The sequence below is a fragment of the Vulpes lagopus genome, chromosome 11, assembly GCF_018345385.1.
Source record: "Vulpes lagopus strain Blue_001 chromosome 11, ASM1834538v1, whole genome shotgun sequence".
NCBI classification, from domain to species: Eukaryota; Metazoa; Chordata; class Mammalia; order Carnivora; family Canidae; genus Vulpes; species Vulpes lagopus.
This window is the reverse complement of record NC_054834.1, coordinates 108,601,130-108,621,911: the sequence shown is the minus strand read 5'-3', so window position 1 is coordinate 108,621,911 and position 20,782 is coordinate 108,601,130. Positions and strand designations below refer to the sequence as shown.

At 40.3% G+C, this 20,782-nt stretch overlaps 1 long non-coding RNA gene across 1 annotated transcript; it reads left to right on the top strand.

Moving 5' to 3' along the window:
- The first annotated feature begins 5,608 nt into the window (after window positions 1-5,608).
- On the top strand, window positions 5,609-8,375 carry LOC121472072. Its single transcript, XR_005982771.1, has 2 exons — window positions 5,609-5,828; window positions 7,937-8,375. It is a non-coding gene; the product is annotated as an uncharacterized LOC121472072 (long non-coding RNA).
- Window positions 8,376-20,782: the final 12,407 nt, after the last annotated feature.

Sequence of the window (20,782 nt, the reverse complement as noted above, 5' to 3'; positions counted from 1 at the left end):
TGCCCTGGATGACCTCAGCTTAGCTATTTCCAAACAAGCCTGAAATCTGAGGTATTGCAAATTAAAACGTCGACGTTGGAATTTGGAGGGAACACAACTAAATCCACAATGGCATTTAAGTCTGACATACCGGAAGCTTGAATTCATGAACATCAGCTCTATTAAAGATCTTGGACCTTAATAAGTTCAAACACAGGCAGTTTGAAGCTTGGCTCTTTACCCACAAATCCTCTCCGGTATCAGACACTCACCTGCTGGTTGTTGGCAATCAAAGGCCAGCCCAGCAGGGTACCCCAGGCCCGGCCACTCCAGCAGTTTTTTCCATGCACTCAACCTGCTGCTCATAAGGAAGAAATAACACGCTTGGGGGGGCCTAGTTCACCCTAGAAAAATCTGAATCAATGTGGATTCATCTTTATTTTGTAAATAAACCCAACAAATAATCATTAACTAGTTTGAAGTGGACTGTTTCCACAACAGAGACTGGAACCTGGAAATTGGAATTTGCCTTCATAGTGGCATTAAAACAACTTGGGACAAGTTATGTCACCGTCCATACAAGAGTTGATAAAACCAATATTGACACAGCTCATTTTATACGGCTGAAGATTATCTTGACTCCCCAGTTTGCCAAGTACAAAAAGATTTAGCTTTTTCAAGAAATTACAGTATTTTCCAGGAGTGATTTTTACATATTTTGACATAACACTTTTACAAATGATGTTCCGAAGTAAGCGGGCTGATCTGATTAAAAACCAAATGCCGGGGGTCCCCGGGTGGCTCAGTAGTTCAGCACCTGCCTTTGGCTTGGGGCGTGACCCCGGAGTCCCGGGATCGAGTCCCACGTCGGGCTCCCTGCATGGAGCCTGCTTCTCCCTCTGCCTGGGTCTCTGCCTCTTTCTCTCTTTATGTGTCTCTCATGAATAAATAAATAAAACCCTTAAAAAACAACAACCCCCCCCCAAAAAAAAACCCATATGCGTAGGTTTGCTCTCAACACTGTACCATTAGTACTTTTAAGTGTACGTTGTATCTATTCAACAGAAAATATATTTATGCTTGTTTTTAAATAGGCTTGGTATAGTCTATGCTGAGTGATGATGTCTTGTGTCATAAATCCTGTACGTTAAGTAGATATTTGTAAAGAGTGCTTTCGTCTTTTAGAGTGCTAAGCCTTGTTTCCTACTGTCTTGATTTATTACCTTCTTTAAATTAAAAACAGATATGATTTCGGGTGTTAAGTTTGCACGATATCCTCACACTAAAAATCCCCCCTCTCTTCCTTTAATGTTATCTGCACTGTCAAAAGAAAATCAAATACCATCATTAAATAAGCAAAATGTCATATATTATATGTTCCTTATTAAATCTTTGCAAGTTTGATATTGGACATATCTTTTCAAATCAGTACTGAATACAGCCCTTGGAGCATCTTGCCGTACCCCCCACCCACCCGCCCAAGGATATACTCATATGTGAAAGGAGGAGGCAGAGCCGCTTGTTCTTTCTTCTCCTTCTCCGAGGTTGAAAGTCACCGAACTGTTTAAATTGGCTCCATTAGGGCCGCAGAGGTTATTCACTGGTTTATTCGTATGTGATTAGGATGTGAAGAGGCCTATCTCCTTATCTGGAAAAGTAAGGAGAAGGTCCAGGGGGAGGTGTTGATCTGAAGGCCGAGGAGGCTTGTGTGGGTCTGGACCAGCATCACTGGAGGGATGGAAGCAGGGGCCGGCGAGCGACGGCCTGCTGAGCACTGCCAACCCGGAGGAGGAGAGAGGAGAGGCTACCGTGGTTCCATCTGGGCCTGTGTCACTGTAAGCAGTTGGTGGGGGCCACAGGACTCATTACTGCATGTAAATACAACACGACTCCTATGGGGAGAGAGCTTTGTCAGATTTTGCAAAATCTAGTGTTTTTGAGACTGTTTTCTTACCTTCTATTGCATTCGGTGTTTTACTCAGTAAAATTTACTCTATGAAGTGCCCCCTGAGATGCAATTAGCATTTGCTCAGCAAACTATATCCATGTAAAATGACATGGATAACATAGAAATAAAAATTTGTTTTAAAAAAACTAAATGAACAAAACATGACTCCCAATAGACCACGGTGTCAGCAAATCTGATGACAAAGAAACCAAAATGATGAAGGCTCGCCCTGCAACAGTGGGAGGGGAGGGCTGCGGATGGGCAAGGGGCCTGGGGCAGCCTCGGGGGCTGCAGGACCTTGGAGGGAAGCGGCTTATCCAGAGGCGGCCTTTTCACCCCTTTTTTTTTTAACTTTTTATTTATTTATGATTGGCACACAGTGAGAGAGAGAGAGAGGCAGAGACATAGGCAGAGTCACCCGTTTTTTATTGTATAATAAGACTCCGCTTCCCCGCCCCTGCTCTACAGGAGCTTGTTCATAAACCTTTTACAAGCAAAACCACCTTTCTTCCGTGCAATGCTTGCTAATATTTTTTTTATGTCTTGCTGTCTGTATTTTACAATATTGGCCGCAGGTGGTTCAAGTGCTATATTGCCCGCTGGAAATAGGACACTGTTAACCACGCTGGCACTAACGCGTTAAGGAAGAAAAACAAAACCATTATATAAAATAAAAAATAAAATATTGACTGCAAACGTTGGTCAGATTACCACTGTTTTAAAACACGGAGGTGGGGTGACTCCAGCCTTCTAGCTTGGCAGGGGAGGAAGACTGAGGGCCACACCACCCTTAGGGGAGGCGGAAAGAAGGAGGAGAGAGTGTTGGAAGAGTCCAGTGTATGTTCAAGGTATATTAGGGACTTTCACGTATAACCCTTTGGTTAATTTTTACAACCACCTTCATAGGAAGTTGTCATTCCAGTTTTAAAGATGGAGAAATTAAGGCTTATAAAAATCACGATATTTTTCAAGACTTGTAAGGCAGAAAATGGAGGAAGATTTGAAACAATTTTTATTCCCCTGTTGAAATTAAACGGTTTTCAAGGTTCCCCATAAACTTAACTAATATGAACTTTGCTTTATATCTGAAAAGCTAAAAATACAAGTAACAAGTTAGTAATGCCGTCGAACTTCTGGCTGACGCCGTGGTCTATTGTGAGTAATGTTCTGTTAATTTAGTTTTTTTAAATAAATTTTTTTCTGGTCTTTATTCATGTTACAGCCACTCCTTGTAAGGAAAAAAAAAATAAATCAGATTATAATTCTATGTGTTCTATAAGTGAGGAAAAATAAAACACCTGAACCCATTTTTTCTTTGCCCCATGTCCATTTTCATAGAAGTTTTAAACTGGGAGAGCTTATAGGGACCATCAGGTGGAGACATCCAGTCCCTTTACCTCACAGACCAGCAAACTGATCTCATCTATTTATTGGTAGAATTGGGTGTGTAGGAAACCCCAGTAAACCATGTGTTCTGCTGTTTAAGATTCGCAATTATTAATCAACTTCCTTCTCGGCTCCCCTCTGCAAACATTCTAATTGCTCTTTCCAGAAAAATCATTTCCCAAGTGTCCAGATCACAAAATAGAACACAAAGAAAGATTCAAGCACAAGGAGGAGGAAAGGGTGGAGTTGTTAACATCCTCCCTTCTCCAGTGGGTTCAAAGCTTTTTTAGTTTTTTTCACTCCTACTTCTGTGCACACAAACTGACCATGTGTGGAGGCAGCACTGCTTTATCTGCAGGTCCTGCAGAAACTAGAAATTAACTTTCTCTCTCTCTCTTCCTCTCTCTTTCTTTCTTTCTTTCTCTCTTTCAGGGATTGACAGCTGACATCCCAAAGATTCACCTTCCCCTTCACTTTTCCGCTTTCCTGTCCCTTTCCCACTCTATAAAACAGGCACGTGTGACTCCTGCATGGTCATGTATGTCACGCCTCTGTTTCCATCAGGATGGCCCTTCTTGACAAAAAGCCAACCCCCCTGACCCCCCGTCCCCCGACCTTTGCATCTATGTGTCATGGAGGACTAGAAAGCTCCCGGGATAGAGGCCCACACTGGGGTTCATGCTAGGCCCTAGGGAATTCTCTGCAATCCAAACCCTAAATATGGGCAGTTCTTTTCTAATATGTGAAGTAAGTAGAGTTAAATTATTTGGGGGCATAAAAACTGCACTAATCACCCAATACCGCCTAGGTGTTTGCAAAAGTTTGTAGGTAGACGTAGGATTGGTTAAAATGGTTGAACCCCTCTGAGGCTGGTGATCGCTTAAATCAATGGGCTGAAGTCCTAGGCTCTCCAAGGAAGTTGAACGAGTAGGACGGAGAGAAAGGGTGATTGAAAAAGAGATCAATTCATTTTAAGGAATTGGCTCACGTGGTTTTATAGAGGATGGCGAGTCCAAAATCCAGGAAGTTGGAAACAGGTAGGAGTTGATGCTGCAGCCTTGAATCTGAATTTCACAGGTCAGCAGGCTGGAAGGTCAGATAGGATTCTTTGTGGCCGTTCTCCTCTCCTTGCCAGAGGAGGAGTACTTTTTTCAGGAAATCTGTCTTTTCTCTTCAGGCCTCCGCTGACTGGACCAGGCCCAACCCAAACCTGCTTTACCCGAAGTCTACTGATTTAAATGTTAATCACATCCAAAAAAACACCCTCACAACAACATCTAGACAGGATAGCTTAGCCGTGTTGGCACGTAAAATTAACCATCACACCAGGTAAGAGGACCTCTGCTTCCCACAGGCAGGGTAAGCATTTAAGACTATGATCTAATAACGGAATTACATAGAGTTGGAGAGCGTCACTGTGAGGTAACGCGCACAACTGGTTTAACTGTTTCAACTGACCTGAATGCCTAATTCTGGTAATATGTACCTAGTTTTTATCAATAATGACTTTGTTTAAAATAAAAGGATAATTTGTGGAAGTTTTTGTTTTGGAATTTGGTGTGTGTGTGTGTGTGTGTATGAGGGGGGGGGGGGGCACTGTGCCCTGACAAAAACTAAGATTTTATTCTGTACTAGTAGTCAATTCAATCTGGCATTGACACTTTGAAACTCTCTGAGTCAAATGTACATACAAAAGCCAGATAATTTAAAGGTTTAAATTCAGCATCTATATGTTCCCTAAGTTACATGCTTTAAATTATACCAAATAAACTAATTCTGGAAGAGAAAATAAGACTACCCCCCATGAGAACATATCACCATGTGGTCTTCTTGGAAACAAACAACAGCAATTTTTTTTTTTTTTTTTTTTTTTACCTAAATATATTTTGCAAAGACTTTCCTTCTTTCCCAGGGGAGAAAAGTAAGTCTCAACAGCGGCAGCCTGGTGGGCCTCATTTCCTTAGCAGATTCACAGGTATGGGAGTTAGGGTGAGCGGTCCTGAAGGTTCTTTTCTTTTCCTTTTAATAATTACCAAGAGCAGTAACCTCCCTCTCGGGCCTGACCTCTCCAGCTTACACATTCCCTCGGTGAGGTTCAGTTCAGGTTCACGTGCAAAGTCAGCAGAAACTTGAGACTCTGCTGGGTAATGCTGGTTCCCGGGATCCTCATCACTCGGCACAGAGTCCAGACACGGTGGCTATACTTCTTTCTTTGTTCATCGACTTTCACAGTCCCTCCCTTCTTGTGAAATATTTCAAAGGTTTAGGAATATGTTGACAGCCGACACCCACACTTTACAAATGTTAAGTTCTTAACTGTTTCAGAAACTTTCGGAAAGAAATGAAAAATGGCAAATACAGAGAAAGACTCTCAACGCCTTCCTCAGTCTGCTCCTTCCCTTCCACCTGCCTCCCTCGCTTTCCGGAGATAACCAATATATTATAGATCCTGCGACTTACGTATCTTGGTTTTTATTACCTTTCCCATATATGGATAACACCATCAAACTCAAAGGTAACATATGACATAATTTTAATTTTGTATGATATATAATTAGAGCCTAATTCTTCTATTTACCCATTTTTCAATTGGGTAATTTGTCTTACTCATTTTGAGAAGGTTTTACTATAATAAGATACCAATTTTTCTGTTTATATATGTTATAAGTGGTTTCTCTCAAGATTATTACTTTTTATTAATTTTTTTCGGGGTGTTTTATGGTACAGAACCTTGTATTTAAAACAGGGCTATGGATGACTTCCTTTCATTTTGTGCTTATGTTTTTGTTTAAAATAAAGTGTTCACCTATATTCCCTTCCAAAAGTTTTAAAGAATTTTTTCTCACACACGGGTCTCCGATTCACCTGGAATTTATTTTTAATGTGGTACAAATTGAGAACTTTTAACAAAGAATTACTTTTATGTAACACCATGTATTATAAACTTTGTTCTTTCACAAGTAATTAGTCTTCCACCATTAGAGTTTTTACATGTGCGGAACTCTTTGGGATCTTTATTCCTTTCCATTGGTTTTTTTGTTTAGCCCAGTACAAATAGGTGAGTACTTAGAGATAAATTCATAAAAGTTATTCATTCTAAATAAAAGGGTGAAAAAGATTGAAAACAAAATGACCAGAGCCTCTAGGGACTAAGGAGAGTAGTATTCTGTGACAGTAATATCAAAAGATCTATTCTTTGTGTCTCTGGAGTATATGAAGTAGAGGAGAGGGACTTTGGTGCAGAAAAATATTTGAAGACACAGTGGCTGAAAAAAATTCCCCATGTTTGGTGAAAAAAGAATTTAGTTGGGCTCATCTTTGCCTGTACATGTTTTTCCATTTTGATATTTTCTGTATCATCATATTTAGGTATATTTCTCATAAACAGCATTTTAGAAATCTAATTTGAAACTATCTTTTAGGTAAATTGAGACTTAAATCTAAATTTATTTAAATTTAGTTAGTAGCTTAGCATTTATTATTATTACATCGTCATAACTTATTTTTAAATTTTATTTTTCCTGCTATTTATTTATGTTCTTCCTCCTTCCTCTTCCCTTTATTGAGCAGCAGAAACTTGTATTGGTTTGTTATTGGTTTATAGTTTATTGCTCTGCATGCAGTATTTATCCTGAAAGCATTAACATGCATTCTTGACTCGGCCGAGTGAAAGTTTAGTCAATATTATTACTTCCCCCCAGAGCTCTAATGACTTCTCTGATTTTCCATGCAATTTGAGCTCTGGCTTTTGAGGCACTCAAAATTAGTCATCATCATTATTTTTATTATTGCTTTTAGCATTCATTGCTTAACCAGTTTCCTTACAGACATGCTCATCCACATGTTCATCCCTGTCTTTGATTCTTGCATCTTGTTCTTCCTTGCTCCCTATTCTTTTTTTTTTTTAAGTGCATTATTTGATGTTCCTTTTGGTGGATCTGAGTAATAATCCTCTTAGTCCTAATTTTTCTGAATACATTTTTATTTTGTCCCTACTCTTCTATAACAAGATGTTAGTTATCTGGTCCTAGATACGGGGCATGCAGGCTGAGCCTCACAGTTGCGGCAAAAGCACTAGGCACCACAAGTGTAAAAGCACTGATTTTCCAGCTCTTGATATCACCCATCCATGAAAGGATTGCTAGGAAGCAAAACCCATACTACTACCCCTACTCTTCATTCAGTATAAGCGGGAGTTTAGGAAAATAGAAGGGGTTCTTGTGGGATGCACAATTCATGAAGAAAGTTTTTATTTCTTCTAAGACACCCCTCCATACGGAAGAAATATGATGTTTGGAGCACCCGGGGGGCTGAGTGGTTGAGCGTCTCCCTTCTGCTCAAGGCGTGATCCTGGGTCCTGGGATCGAGTCCCACATCGGGCTCCCTGCATGGAGCCTGCTTCTCCCTCTGCCTGTGTCTCTGCCTCGCTCTGTGTGTCTCTCATGAATAAATAAATAAAATCTTTTTTAAAATGTGATGTTTTTCCTTCCTGAAGCCAGAAAAGAGAGGAACAAAGAGAATCACTAAAACAAATTAAGGTTCTCCAAACTACTTATTGTCTTGTAAGTCAGTTAATCACGAATATCTCCCATCTAAGCTTATCCAAGTCATTTATTTGTCCAGAGAGAACCTGCTGTCGCTGGGATAAGGAAACAGGAACAAGGAAAAATCATGCCGAAAGAAGAAATGTTAGTGAAGCAGCCAACACTTCCACCATTTGGCTTCGCGGGGAGTGAGTGCGTTTCTCAGAATTTTCTAAAGCTTTGAGCTGTCTTATCAATACACAAATTATAACTAGAGCTAAAAAGGAAAGCAAGGAGTAAGGACCAAAGCCAGATTTCCACATCAGAGACAACACAAAGGAAAGACTCACAGAATTCTCTGAAGAGCCAATTAAAGTGTTCCTCAAAAAAAAAAAAAAATAATAATAATAAATAAAGTGTTCTCAAAAATAACACCCACTTGTGTGATTGCAATTGTAGAAACTGGAAGGCTGTCAGTCTCTGGGTCTTCAGAATCCCATGACAAGCAATTGTTAAAAAATTAAATGTTAAAATCCCAATGAATCGTTGCTTCTCTATAAAACCAATAAAATCCAAATAACATTTTGGGAAGGGGTCAAATCGTGAGTTTTCATTTTGGTTTCTGCTGAGACCCCAGTTAATTTCTTAACTTAGAGTTGATTCCCATATGGGACGTCAGTGTCCAAGTCTCAATTTCTCTTTGTTTTTCTTCTTAACTGCAATTTCTAATAACAATACTCTTTATTACTTCCTTAGACTGGTGGCAAAGTTTAGGCCGTCTGTTTCATGTACAGAGGAGTCTCTAACAGGTTCTTGTCGGTGTTGAAACCTTAACTCCAAATCTGTAGTGAGATGCTAAAATTCCAACCTTCAGTCTTTAGGCCCATATATGATTTCAGGCTCATTACCACGTAGATTCCTATGACTTCAGCAATTTCTTATGGCACTGACTTAAAATTTTCTTCTCATTTCGGCCACTTGAATAATTTCTTTCTTTGTTAATTACATATTGAAAAAAAGTTTATATTTGCCTATCATTTCAATGTAGTGTCAGATCAAAATGTCCAACATTAAAGAATAATTTTTATCAGCTAAAGCCCTATATGTTCCTCACATACAGTAAAACCAATATATAAATGAATTCATATACATATATTTCATTTTTTAATGATTGAAAGCAATGATACTGTTGAGGAGCTTTCAAATTTTAATCTCTGCTACGGTCTGAAGGTTTGTGTTCCTCCAAAATTCATTATGTTGAAATCCTAATACCAGTGTGATGGTATTAAGAAAACGGGCCTTTGGGAGGTACTTAGGTCATGAGGGTGGAGCCTTCATGAATCAAATTAGTGCTCTTATAAAAGACCCCATAGAGATCCCTCTCCCCTTCCACCATGTGAGGATACAATATGTCTGTAACCTGGAAGAGGGTTCTCACCAAACCACGTAGGCACCCTGATCTTGGGCTTCCAGCACCCAGAACTGTGAGAAATAATTTTCTATTATTTATAAACCACCCCCTGTCTATGGTACTCTGCTATCGCAGCCCAGATTGGCTCATTCAGGTTCTGTAACCAGTCTTCTTAAATCAGATACCTATGATAGAAAATCCTATTTTGGTGTTTAATGAGCTTTGTTAGTAAAAAAAAAAAAAAATATATATATATATATATATATATATACATATATACACACACACACACACATATAATTTGTAATCTTATAAATGCACATATGCATGCACACACAAACACATACCATGTGCACACACATACATGAACACACACACACAAGCTAAATTATACTTAGTGGCAAAAAGTACACCCTGGTTGTGTCCGAGATTCGGTCCCTCCTCTCTTGCTAACCTTCACTGGATTTCTTAACTAAACGAACAGAGAATATATCAATAGTAGCTAAAGCCATGTTCTAAATAAGCAGGTTTCTACTCCTGTTATTTCACCACTGGACTCCTCCCAAATAGAGTTTGGCAAGATCATTCTGAAATCAACACAGAAAGTCACAGAAGAACAAATTGGGGTCATCTGACTCATTCCACTTGTGACTTAAAATGCACTTGAACCCACATTTCCAGAGGGGAAACTATCCCAAATCAACTAATGCCACATGTTTCAGTTCCATTTAAACTTTGAGTCAGAGGGAAGACAAGGTGGGGGAAAAAAATGAAAGGAGGATGAATATTTTTAAATAGAACATTTGCAAATTGCTGAAAATAGTTGTTTTATATCACAAATTTGGAAATGATTCAAAGGAAATAATTATATGGTCCATAAACTTTACTATGTGATCTTTTAAATAAAATATTTAAATCATACTTCTCAAATAAAAAGTAATGTTTTTATTTGTTAAAATTCATTTTTGATATTCTATTTCTGAGTTCAAAATACTTCACAACCTCAGAAGCTCTGAAACTAAGGTATTAAACACACTTATTTATCCTTCTCTTTTTAGATAATTATGTTTATAGAAAACTATGGTTTTAATTATATTACACAAAAATATTGTATTCAAAAGTAAGATATTCAGGGCAACCCGGGTGGCTCAGCAGTTTAGCGCCTGCCTTCAGCCCAGGGCGTGATCCTGGGGACCAGGGATTGAGTCCCACATCGGGCTCCCTGCATGAAGCCTGCTTCTCCCTCTGCCTGTGTCTCTGCCTCTCTCTCTCTCTCTCTCTCTCTCCCTCTCTCGTCAATGAATAAATAAAATCTTTTTTAAAAAAGAGTAAAATATTCAGTTAATCACTGATAAAACTTATCTATGAACTTATCTATTTCCAAAAATATGGATGCAGGTACCATCAAGCATTTCTGCCTCATACTCAAGAGACTGCTGATACCAGCTTTTTGTTTCATATGAGTTTGTGGGGGGATGTAAAAGGGAATCCTGAGAGGCGGAGAGGATGTCCTCCAAGTTTGCTGCACTAGTAAACCACTGGATGTAAGGAGGAGGAATAGGCTTTTGTTACTGAATTTGCTGCCACTAAAAACATTAGTAGAACAATCAATTCTCTTTGTCCACCCCAGTCTTAAACTCCTTTCCTCTTTTCGTGGTTTCATTTTCTCATTTTTAACCCTGTGGACTCCTGATTCTACGACGAGGAATATTTCTTTTCCTTTCTTTTGTCCTCTGTATCTTTCCTATATTCAATCAATTATTGAAGGCTGGCTTAACGATCAACACATCATGGTGTTGCACTAACAACTGCTTTTCTAACAGATTGTTCTTTTAAAGAAAAGCCCTCCCACCAAATGACTGATGGATGTGCAAGTGCCAACTCAGCTATGCTTAAAACGAAGCTGATTAAATTTATTCTTCACTTATGATGTCTGTGTATCACTTTTTAAAAAATGAAACTATGTTTTACAGGTTCCTAAAAGTAAAATATTCGAAGGATGATCAAAATGTTTTTTATAAAAACGTGTTAGGTGTTCTCCTGAAGATATTATAGGTGTGTATTAATACTACACTTATCATTGCTTTACTATGATGTCCTCTGAAGACTCTGAAGAAGTGTTTTAAATAATCCTTATTGGTGGACTAATAAGCAACAACATGTAACGTTGGAAGAAGAGATCAACCAGTTGCAGGAATAGACATGTTTTTTACCTGGAGAAATATCTTTAATGGCCATTGTTGGGCCGTTCATTGACGACTCACCATATTTCAGGCTTGTAGCTTAACATTACTGAGCCTCATCCTTCCAACCAATCTTGATTCCAGTCACTCTCCAACCCAAAATACTCTGAGTATTTTTATTGAGACTTTTTAGCTAATGAGACAGAGCCATAGATAGATTATGTAATTTCTCCATGATCACATTGGCAATAAATGGAGATTCAAACACAGGTCTGTCTTCAAAGACAATGCTCTTGACTGTCAGGCAAACCACCTATCAGCTAGAAAATGGAGAACCAAATCAATTTTATATATATTAAAACAAAAGCTATGTGAATCTAGATCACCCTGAAAATAGAAAACCTGAAAAATAAACAACCCCCCCTCAAAACACTGGAGAAATAAGGTATCATTAAATTTTTGACCAGTAGCAAAAATAATATGAATACATGAATAAAACATGAATAAAAGAATTCTTCATGAAGATGCACAGCTTTTATTTAAAATCCTATATGAGGGATCCCTGGGTGGCTCAGCGGTTGAACGTCTGCCTTTGGCCCAGGGTGTGATCCTGGAGTCCCGGGATCAAGTCCCACATCGGGCTTCCTGCATGGAGCCTGCTTCTCCCTCTGCCTGTGTCTCTGCCTCTCTCTGTGTCTCCCAAGAATAAATAAATAATAAAATCTTTTGAAAAAAGTAAAATAAAATAAAACCCTATATGATAAAGTGATCACATCTCCCCTTTTCTACGTCAAGAGCAATAATTTGCTCTTACAGTAAAGAAGAAAAATTGGAAGGTTTACTAAGTGTTCAAGACTTTCTCCTCCAGTAACGGGTTTCCATTCATTCCTTACGCAAACCCTCAGAGTGAAGAGTTTTATATGTAAGTTCTAAATCTCTCATTGAAAAGTACGTGGAATGCTTATCAGATGTTAGAGTTCATTTTACAGTTTCCTGTATTTTCATGTGCTCTTTGAGAAAAGAAATGTAAAAAAAGAAAACAAAGAGAGAAAAGTCATGTAACAATAACTTGACTGGGACACAATTGCGAAAACGTCCATGGTTGTTACAAACATATCAAAAAAGTACTGATTTATTATCATGTAAAATACACAAACGAACGAGAAGGAACATTTCCTATATATATTTATTTAACCAGACCGTAAGGGAGTCCTTCTTTGTTCCCAACTGAGATCGAAATCCTGCAGAGAACCTAGAGTAACAATAGAAAGAATGGGACTCTTCCTTTAGAGATAATGTTCTCCCATCAGGAAATTAAATGTTTCTCCTGGCAGCAAGTGGCGTACACAGAGGAAGGCGGGCTCACACGTATACTTCTTTAAAGCTTATCTCAGACCGGGTTACCCAAGGTTCAGACGACAGCGGTGGGGGGCCGGCTCACCCCAGATATCATTTGAACGTGTAAACCAGTGAACTAAAACACGTTGGCTTTCCTGGTAGTCTATGAAAGGGTGGGGGCAGCAGGCTCTAACCCCTTTCTATCACCAAGGGAGAGGCAAGGACTGGCATCGGCCCTGCTGATGGCCCGGTTGTCTTGTGTGTGTTCAAAGTTGTACCGCGGGGAAGGATGCACTGACCCTGGCACACCACGACCTGTGCACCAGGGAATCCCTGAAGTGCTCCCCTAGGCAAAGGCAGGTTCCTGGGAGAGGAAAAAGCAGATTCAGAAGCAGAGAACCAGAGAGTGAAGGCAGGTTGCAGGGTCAGCGACTAGCTGCTGTGTGGACCTGGAAAGGCTCCGGGACATATGTGGGCCTCGGGGCCTTCAGCTGGAAAAACTGAGATGAGGACAAGGCCTGCTCCCCCGCTGGCTGGGGAAAGAGGGCAGAGTAATGCACGTGGAAACGCTGTTAAACTTTCCACTACGAATCAGGTTTAAAATAGGATCATCAGTCAGACCTGAAAGTCAGGAAGGGCCAGAGCTAAACTTTCGCCACGTAGACACGTGGACTCTTTGGGGACACGCGCTGGAGAAGTCCTGCCTGCTTCTCTGGGGCTAAGGCTGGGCCAAGAGAGTCTCCTGGCCGTGGAGCCCAGTGAATCAGCCCCGCCAGCCCGCCAGGCAGCCAGGGGAGCCTGCACTAGGGAGACATCTAGTGTTTGAAGTAACAGAGGAGGAGGTTTGGGATTGAAGCGATTTTGTGTCTTTAATATGCAGTAGACCGTGTCCACACGAAGGCCCACGGAAATGAAATCAGCGTCACAATAGTCCTATACCATCTCGGATCCTCTGGAAGTGTGAAGTTTTGTGGGGGGTTTTTTTTATTGAATTTTCAACCTATGAGCAGAGATTCTTGAGGAAAGCCAGGAGTCGAGGAAGATAGGTAATTTCAGGAACTCCCTTCTTAGTGCGTCGACCACCTAAATAGGGTAGAGTTGGGCTCAAAGCCGGAGAACAGATGGGTCGGGGAGAGGAGAGATGAACAGCAGGGGGAGACTATGTTCAGGTAGAAATCAGTGAAAGAAAATAATTAGAAAGAAAATAAACTAAGGGAGAGGAGCTGCCTGCCCACCATGACGGTAGCCAGTAAGGCCAACGCAGCCCTCGTCTTGCAGTATCATCAACCTCATGCCTATGAAAGGAGCCCGTAGATAATCAGAAAGCTGTTGGACCATCCAGAGTTGGGAATGGTAGCTAGCCTAGACATTTTTCACCATTAAAAAGACCATTACTAATAGCTGGATACCCACAATTCTCTTCATAGTTGGATACTCACAGATTTGGCCAAGTTAGGAGATGTTAAAAACTGAAAGTACTTTATTGATAGGATTTTCTGGTTTTAAATCTGTGATAAATTGTGTCACGGATACACGGGAGCACATTTCCATCTAATCACTCACGTATGACTTTAAAAACAGTGGTCATAGCTATGGGTGAGTCACATGAGCCAGCCAGGATGCAAAGCCCTTTCGAGGGAAAGAATCTCCACTTTGATCCTTGCAACTGCCCTATGAGGTGGGTACGATTCCTTCCATAACACATGGGGGAACCAAGACTCACGAAATTTAAACGAGTTTCCCAACGAGGAATTCATTCTGAGTCTGTTGTCTTCAAAGCTCACACACAGCATTAAACGCTGCGCTGGACCTTGGTCTGGAAATGAGATCAACCGAGTAGTTAAAGCTCAACATCTAAGAGTTCCAGCGACGCCTAGCTCTGCCCCCATGTCCCTAAGAGGTACCAAAAGTCAGAAAACAGTGCCATTTGGAGAGGGTCGTCACCGCGTTAAGAGCTTACGGTGTCGGGGGACACATATTTACGGTAGACAGGAGATACCTGAAGTGTTGAACAAAGTCATGCAGCAAACAGCACGTCCCATCCTCCCACTCGGAGGCACAGGGCCCAGGAGAGGGAGCACCACGCACAGAGCCACACCAGCCTTCTCTCAGCTCCACCACCTAACAGCCCTGAGATCTTAGTCACGAAACTTCAACTATTTGCCTCCGTTTCCTCAGGGGATAATAAAACCTCTTTCCTATTTTGTCCTAAGGATTAAATGACACAACGTGCATAAAATCGCTGACGCTCAGAAAGTCCTAGGAGTGTTGCTATTTCTAAAATTGACTTTCAAAAGTAAATGGTGGGAAATTCTTATCCTGAAATTTGAACATGGAAAACATTGAATGTTGTAAAACATGCAAAATGGGGGCACCTGGGTGGCTCAGTGGTGGAGCATCTGCCTTGGGCTCAGGGCATGACCCCGGGGTCCCCGGATCGAGTCCCACGTCGGGCTCCCTGCATGGAGCCTGCTTCTCCCTCTGCCTGGGTCTCTGCCTCTCTCTCTCTCTCTCTCTATGTGTCTCTCGTGAATAAATAAGTAAAACCTTAAAAAAGCATACGTATTTTTTAACTCTTGCAGTATATATGGACTAAAACTGGGTAAATCAATTTTCTCATCACATGTTATTTTATTTTATGAAGATCTAGTTATTTATTTGAGAGAAAGAAAGAGCTTACAAGTGGGAGGAGGGGCAGAGGGAAAGGATCTTCAAAGAGACTCCCTCTGGGTGTGGAGCCCAATGTGGGGCTCGACCCCAAGACCCATTAAATCATGACCTAAGACAAAACCAAGAGCCAGTCTCTCAAGTGACTGAGCCACCTGGGCGCCCCTCATCAAACGTAATTTTAATAATATATGGCCACGGCCTCAACAGGCTACCTCCATTACCAAACTACAAAGGCAGCTATAGCTTCATGAGGCTGTTTGCACATATTTTAATCTTTACAGACAGCCATTATGGTAAAAGCTCCTAAAGTAATATTTGCTTGAATGGCTATATATTTACAGTAATTTTATTTCAAATATGTCTTATCTTTAGAAAATTACTTTATGGGGATCCCTGGGTGGCGCAGCAGTTTGGCGCCTGCCTTTGGCCCAGGGCGCGATCCTGGAGACCCGGGATCGAATCCCACGTCGGGCTCCCGGTGCATGGAGCCTGCTTCTCCCTCTGCCTGTATCTCTGCCTCTCTCTCTCTCTCTCTCTCTCTCTCTCTGTGACTATCATAAATAAATAAAAATTAAAAAAAAATTTTTTTAAATTACTTTATGAATTGGGACGCCAGGGTGGCTCGGTCAGTTAAGCTTCAGACTTTTGGCTTCAACTCCAGTCATGATCTCAGGGGTTGTAGGATCGGGCCCCACGTCGGGCTGCATGCCCAGTGGGGAGTCTGCTTGCAATTCTCTCTCTCCTCTCCCTCTGCCCTCCCGGCACTTGCATGCACGCACTTGCTCTCTCTCTCTCAAAATAAATTTAAAACTCTTAAAAAAAAAAAAAAGAAAATTATTTATGAAAACGTTTGACCTGCTGAAAAATGTGTTTTGAACCACAAAATTTCCCCCAATTCTGCCTTTCAAATCAGAATCTCAAAGCTAAAAGTGTCCCCATGATCCTTTAGTCTATTTACCACGTTTTTTTTTTCTTTTCAAATTCTTATTCAATTCACATACAGCGCAATGTTGGTTTCAGGAGTGGAATTCAGTGGTTCATCACTTACGTACGACACCCAGCGCTCATCCTAACGAGCGCCCTCCTTAATGCCCGTCACCCGTCTAGCCCATTCCCCACTCACGTCCCTCTATCAACCCTTCATCTTGTTCTCTGTCACTAAGAGTCTCTCATGGTTTATTTCCCTCTCTCTTTTCTCCCCCTCCCATATGTTCATCTATTTTATCTCTTAAATTCCACATGAGTGGAATCATGATATTTGTATTTCTCTGACTCATTTCCCTCAGCATGATACACTCCAGCTGCACCCACATCATTGCAAATGTCAAGATTTCATTCTCTTAATGGCTGAATAATATTCCATTAGATAGATATAGATAGATATAGGGATATAGGAATATATATAGAGAGAGATATCTTCTTTATACATTCATCAGGCAATGGACATTTGGGCTCTTTTCAATAGTTTGGCCATTATTGATAATGAACAATTATTCTGCGATTTGAGGAAACTCCATATTGCACCAGCCTGCGTTCTCATCAACAGTGCAAGAGGGATCCCCTTTCTCCACGTCCTCACCAACACCTATCGTTTTCTGTGTTCTTGATTTTAGCCATTCTGACAGATATGAGGTGGTATCTCACTGCGGTTTTGATTTGTATTTCCCCGATGATGAGTGATGTTGAGCATCCTCTCATGTGTCTGTCCGCCATCTGGGTGTCTTCATTGGAAAAAATTCACATCCTTGGCCCATTTTTTAACCGGTTTATTTGTTTTCTGGGTGCTGAGTTGATAAGTTCTTTATAGATTTGGGACACTAACCCTTTATCAGATATGTCATTTGTGAATATCCTCTCCCATCTGTAAGCTACCTTTCAGTTTTATTGTTTCCTTCATTAGGCACAAGCTTTTTATCTTGATGAGCCCCAGTAGTTCAGTTTTGCCTTTGTTTCCCTTGCCCCCTGGCAACGTATCTAGTAAGAAGTTGCTGCAACCAAGGTCAGAGAGGCTGCTGCCTGTGTTCTCCTCTAGGATTTTGATGGATTCCTGTCTCACATTTAGGTCTTTCATCCATTTTGAATTTATCTTTGTGCCTGGTGTAAGAAAGTGGCGCACTTTCATTCTTCTGCATGGGACTGTCCAATTTTCCCAACACGATTTTTAAAAGACGTTTTTCCACTGGATAGTCTTTCCTGCTTTGTCAAAGATGAGTTGACCGTAGAGTTGAGGGCCCATTTCTGGGTTCTCTGTTCTGTTCCATCGATCTCTGTGTCTGTTTTGTGCCAGGACCACACTGTTGCTGACCACAGCTTTGTAGTACAACTTGAAGTCAGGCATTGTGATGCCCCAGCTTTGTTTTTCTTTTTTGAGATTGCTTTGGCTATTTGGGGTCCTTTGTGGTTCCACACAAATTTTAGGATTGTTTATTCCAACTCTGTGAAAAATGCTGGTGGTACTTTGATAGGGAGTGAACTAAATGTATAGATTGCTTTGCAAAGTACAGACATTTTAACAATATTTATTCTTCTCATCCATGAGCATGGAATGCTTTTCCATATCTTGTGTCATCCTTAATTTCTTTCATCAGTGTTCTATGGTATTCAGAGTACAGATCCTTTACCTCTTTGGTTAGGTTTATTCTTAGGTATCTTATGGGGGTTTTTGTGTGTGTGTGTGTGTGTGCAATTGTAAAGGGTATTGATGCCTTGCTTTCTTTCTTTGTTGCTTCATTACTGGTGTGTAGAAATGCAACAGATTTTTGTACATTGATTTTATATCCTGCAACTTTGCTGAATTCATGTATTTGTTCCACCAAATTTTTTTAAAGATTTTATTTATTTATTAGAGACTGAGAGAGAGAGAGAGAGAGAGAGGCAGAGACCCAGGCAGAGGGAGAAGCAGGCTCCATGCAGGGAGCCTGACGTGGGACCCGATCCTGGGTCTCCAGGATCATGCCTTAGGCTGAAAGCGGCGCTAAACCGCTAAGCCACCGGGGCTGCCCTAATTCCACCAATTTTTTTGGCAGAGTCTTTCAGGTTTTTTACATAGAATCTTTTGTCATCTGCAAATAGTGAAAGTTTGACTTCTTCCTTACAGATTTTTTTGCCTTTCATTTCTTTCCATTGTCTGACTGCTGAGGCTAGGACTTCTAGTACTATGTTCGATAGTAATGGTGAGAGTGAACATCCCTGTTTTATTCCTGACCTTAGAGGAAAGCTTTTAGTATTTCCCCATTGAGGATGATATTTTCTCTGGGTCTTTCGTATTTGGGCTTTATGATGTTGAGTTATGTTCCATCTATACCTACTTTTATGAGGGTTTTTTTTTTTTATCAAGAATAGATGCTGTATTTTGTTCAATGCTTTTTCTGCATCTATTGAGAGGATCCTATGGTTCTTATTCTTTCGTCAATGTAGCATTCACCACATTTTTACAAAGAATGAAACATAAACCTACCCCAGGTTTATGTGACTTGCTCAAGGTTGTATGTGTTTCTTATTTTTAATCTAGGACCATTGTCATCAAATAGGCTCCATCCTCCTTTATTTTTTTTCAGTATTTATTTATTTAAGTAATCTCTACCCTGAACATAGGGCTTGAACTCACGACCCTGAGATCAAGAGTCACAAGCACTTCCAATTAAGCCAGCAGGCACCCCAGGCTCCCTCCCTCTTTAGATGGCTTTTAAAAAACGTTTTATTTTGAAATAATTGCGCATTCAGGGAAACTTGAAAAAATACTACACAGTTTGGTGTGCCCTTCACCCAGATTCGCCCAATGGTGCCTTTATGGAACTGTGTAAAACAGTATCAGGACCAGGAGATTGACATTGGCCTAACACTGTTAACTAGACTATAGATGCTAATTCAGTTTCACCATTGTCTACACACATTCATTTCCATGTGTGTGCGCATGTACGTGTAATTCTATGCAATTTTATCTCGCCTATAAAGATGCTTTTGTTAATGCAGTGCATGGCAGGAAGCACTGACAGCTAGATGACAGACAGTACCAGAACGCCTGGGCTGTTTGCTTCCAGATTGTAAGTTTTCACATCTCATAACTCAAGTTCTTCTGGATTTGACAAAACTTCTTTTCTGCCCTGATTAGATAAGCCTGAACACGTAACTAAAGATTTTGAAGGTCGAGTTTCCATCCCATGAATAAAGAAATTAAAGCAAGTGGGCTGAGCTTAATAAAGTAGAAAATTGGTCACATTATTTACTGCTATCCTGTATATTATGCAAAGGAAAGCAATTAGATGACGACGTTTTCACACATGCTTATACCTCTGGAAAGAGGTCTGGGAGTCAGGCTTTTGTGGAAAACATGGTGCACAAGCTGCTACCGAGCTAAGCTCCGTGTCTGCTTTGCACAGCATAAGAGCATAGGTGGGTCTTAGGTGGCCTTGCACGTCGTACTTCATCCACTTGCTAGTTTCCCTTGTGTTGCTTTCTGTGAGATGTGTCATTAGAAGATTGAGTCAACCTATGTTTGGCACTTGCTATAAATAAGCTGATTTTATGAAGGCACATGTTGGTAATAAAATACTAACTGCCTCTTACGAGCATTAGAAAAAAATTAAAGGATGATTTTGAGAAATATATTTTCATAGATTTGATCAAATGCTTAAATGGTAATATGTTTTGTTAGTTAATAATTACTTACAGAAAGGGTTTCTTAGATTTTCCTTTTCTAGACGTATCTTCTAGATAAAGTAAAAGGTACTTATAGTGTTGGTTGCTATAATGAATTAACAACCCAACTGAAGATAATAAAATTATATTATCCATAAATATATACATATGTTTACGTATGTAAAAATCAGCCAGTTATTTCATGTCATCTCAAAGATTCATGAACCACTTAAACATAGTGGGAGGAGCCTAGGGAATTGTGAGGTTAAATTTCAAAGGCCTTGATCTAAAACCACTTTTGAGACTTTATCTCATGGAAATAGACTTTAATGACAACTATCCTGTTACAATATAAGTTTTTACTGTGTTTTTAATAACGGTGACTTTATTTTTTTTTAAGATTTTGTTTATTTATTCATGAGAGATACAGAACGAGAGAGAGAGAGAGAGAGAGAGAGGTAGAGACACAGGCAGAGGGAGAAGCAGGCTCCATGCAGGGAGCCCAATGTGGGAATCGATCCCAGGTCCCCAGGATCACAACCTGGGCCAAAGGTGGCACTAAACCACTGAGCCACCCAGGCTACCCTAACGGTGACTTTAATATTAATATGTAATTGATAATAAATTAAGGAAATACAAGCAAAAAAAAACTTTACTAGAGAAATCCACACCCTCAAGGAGAAAAACCTGATAAATATAGATTTCT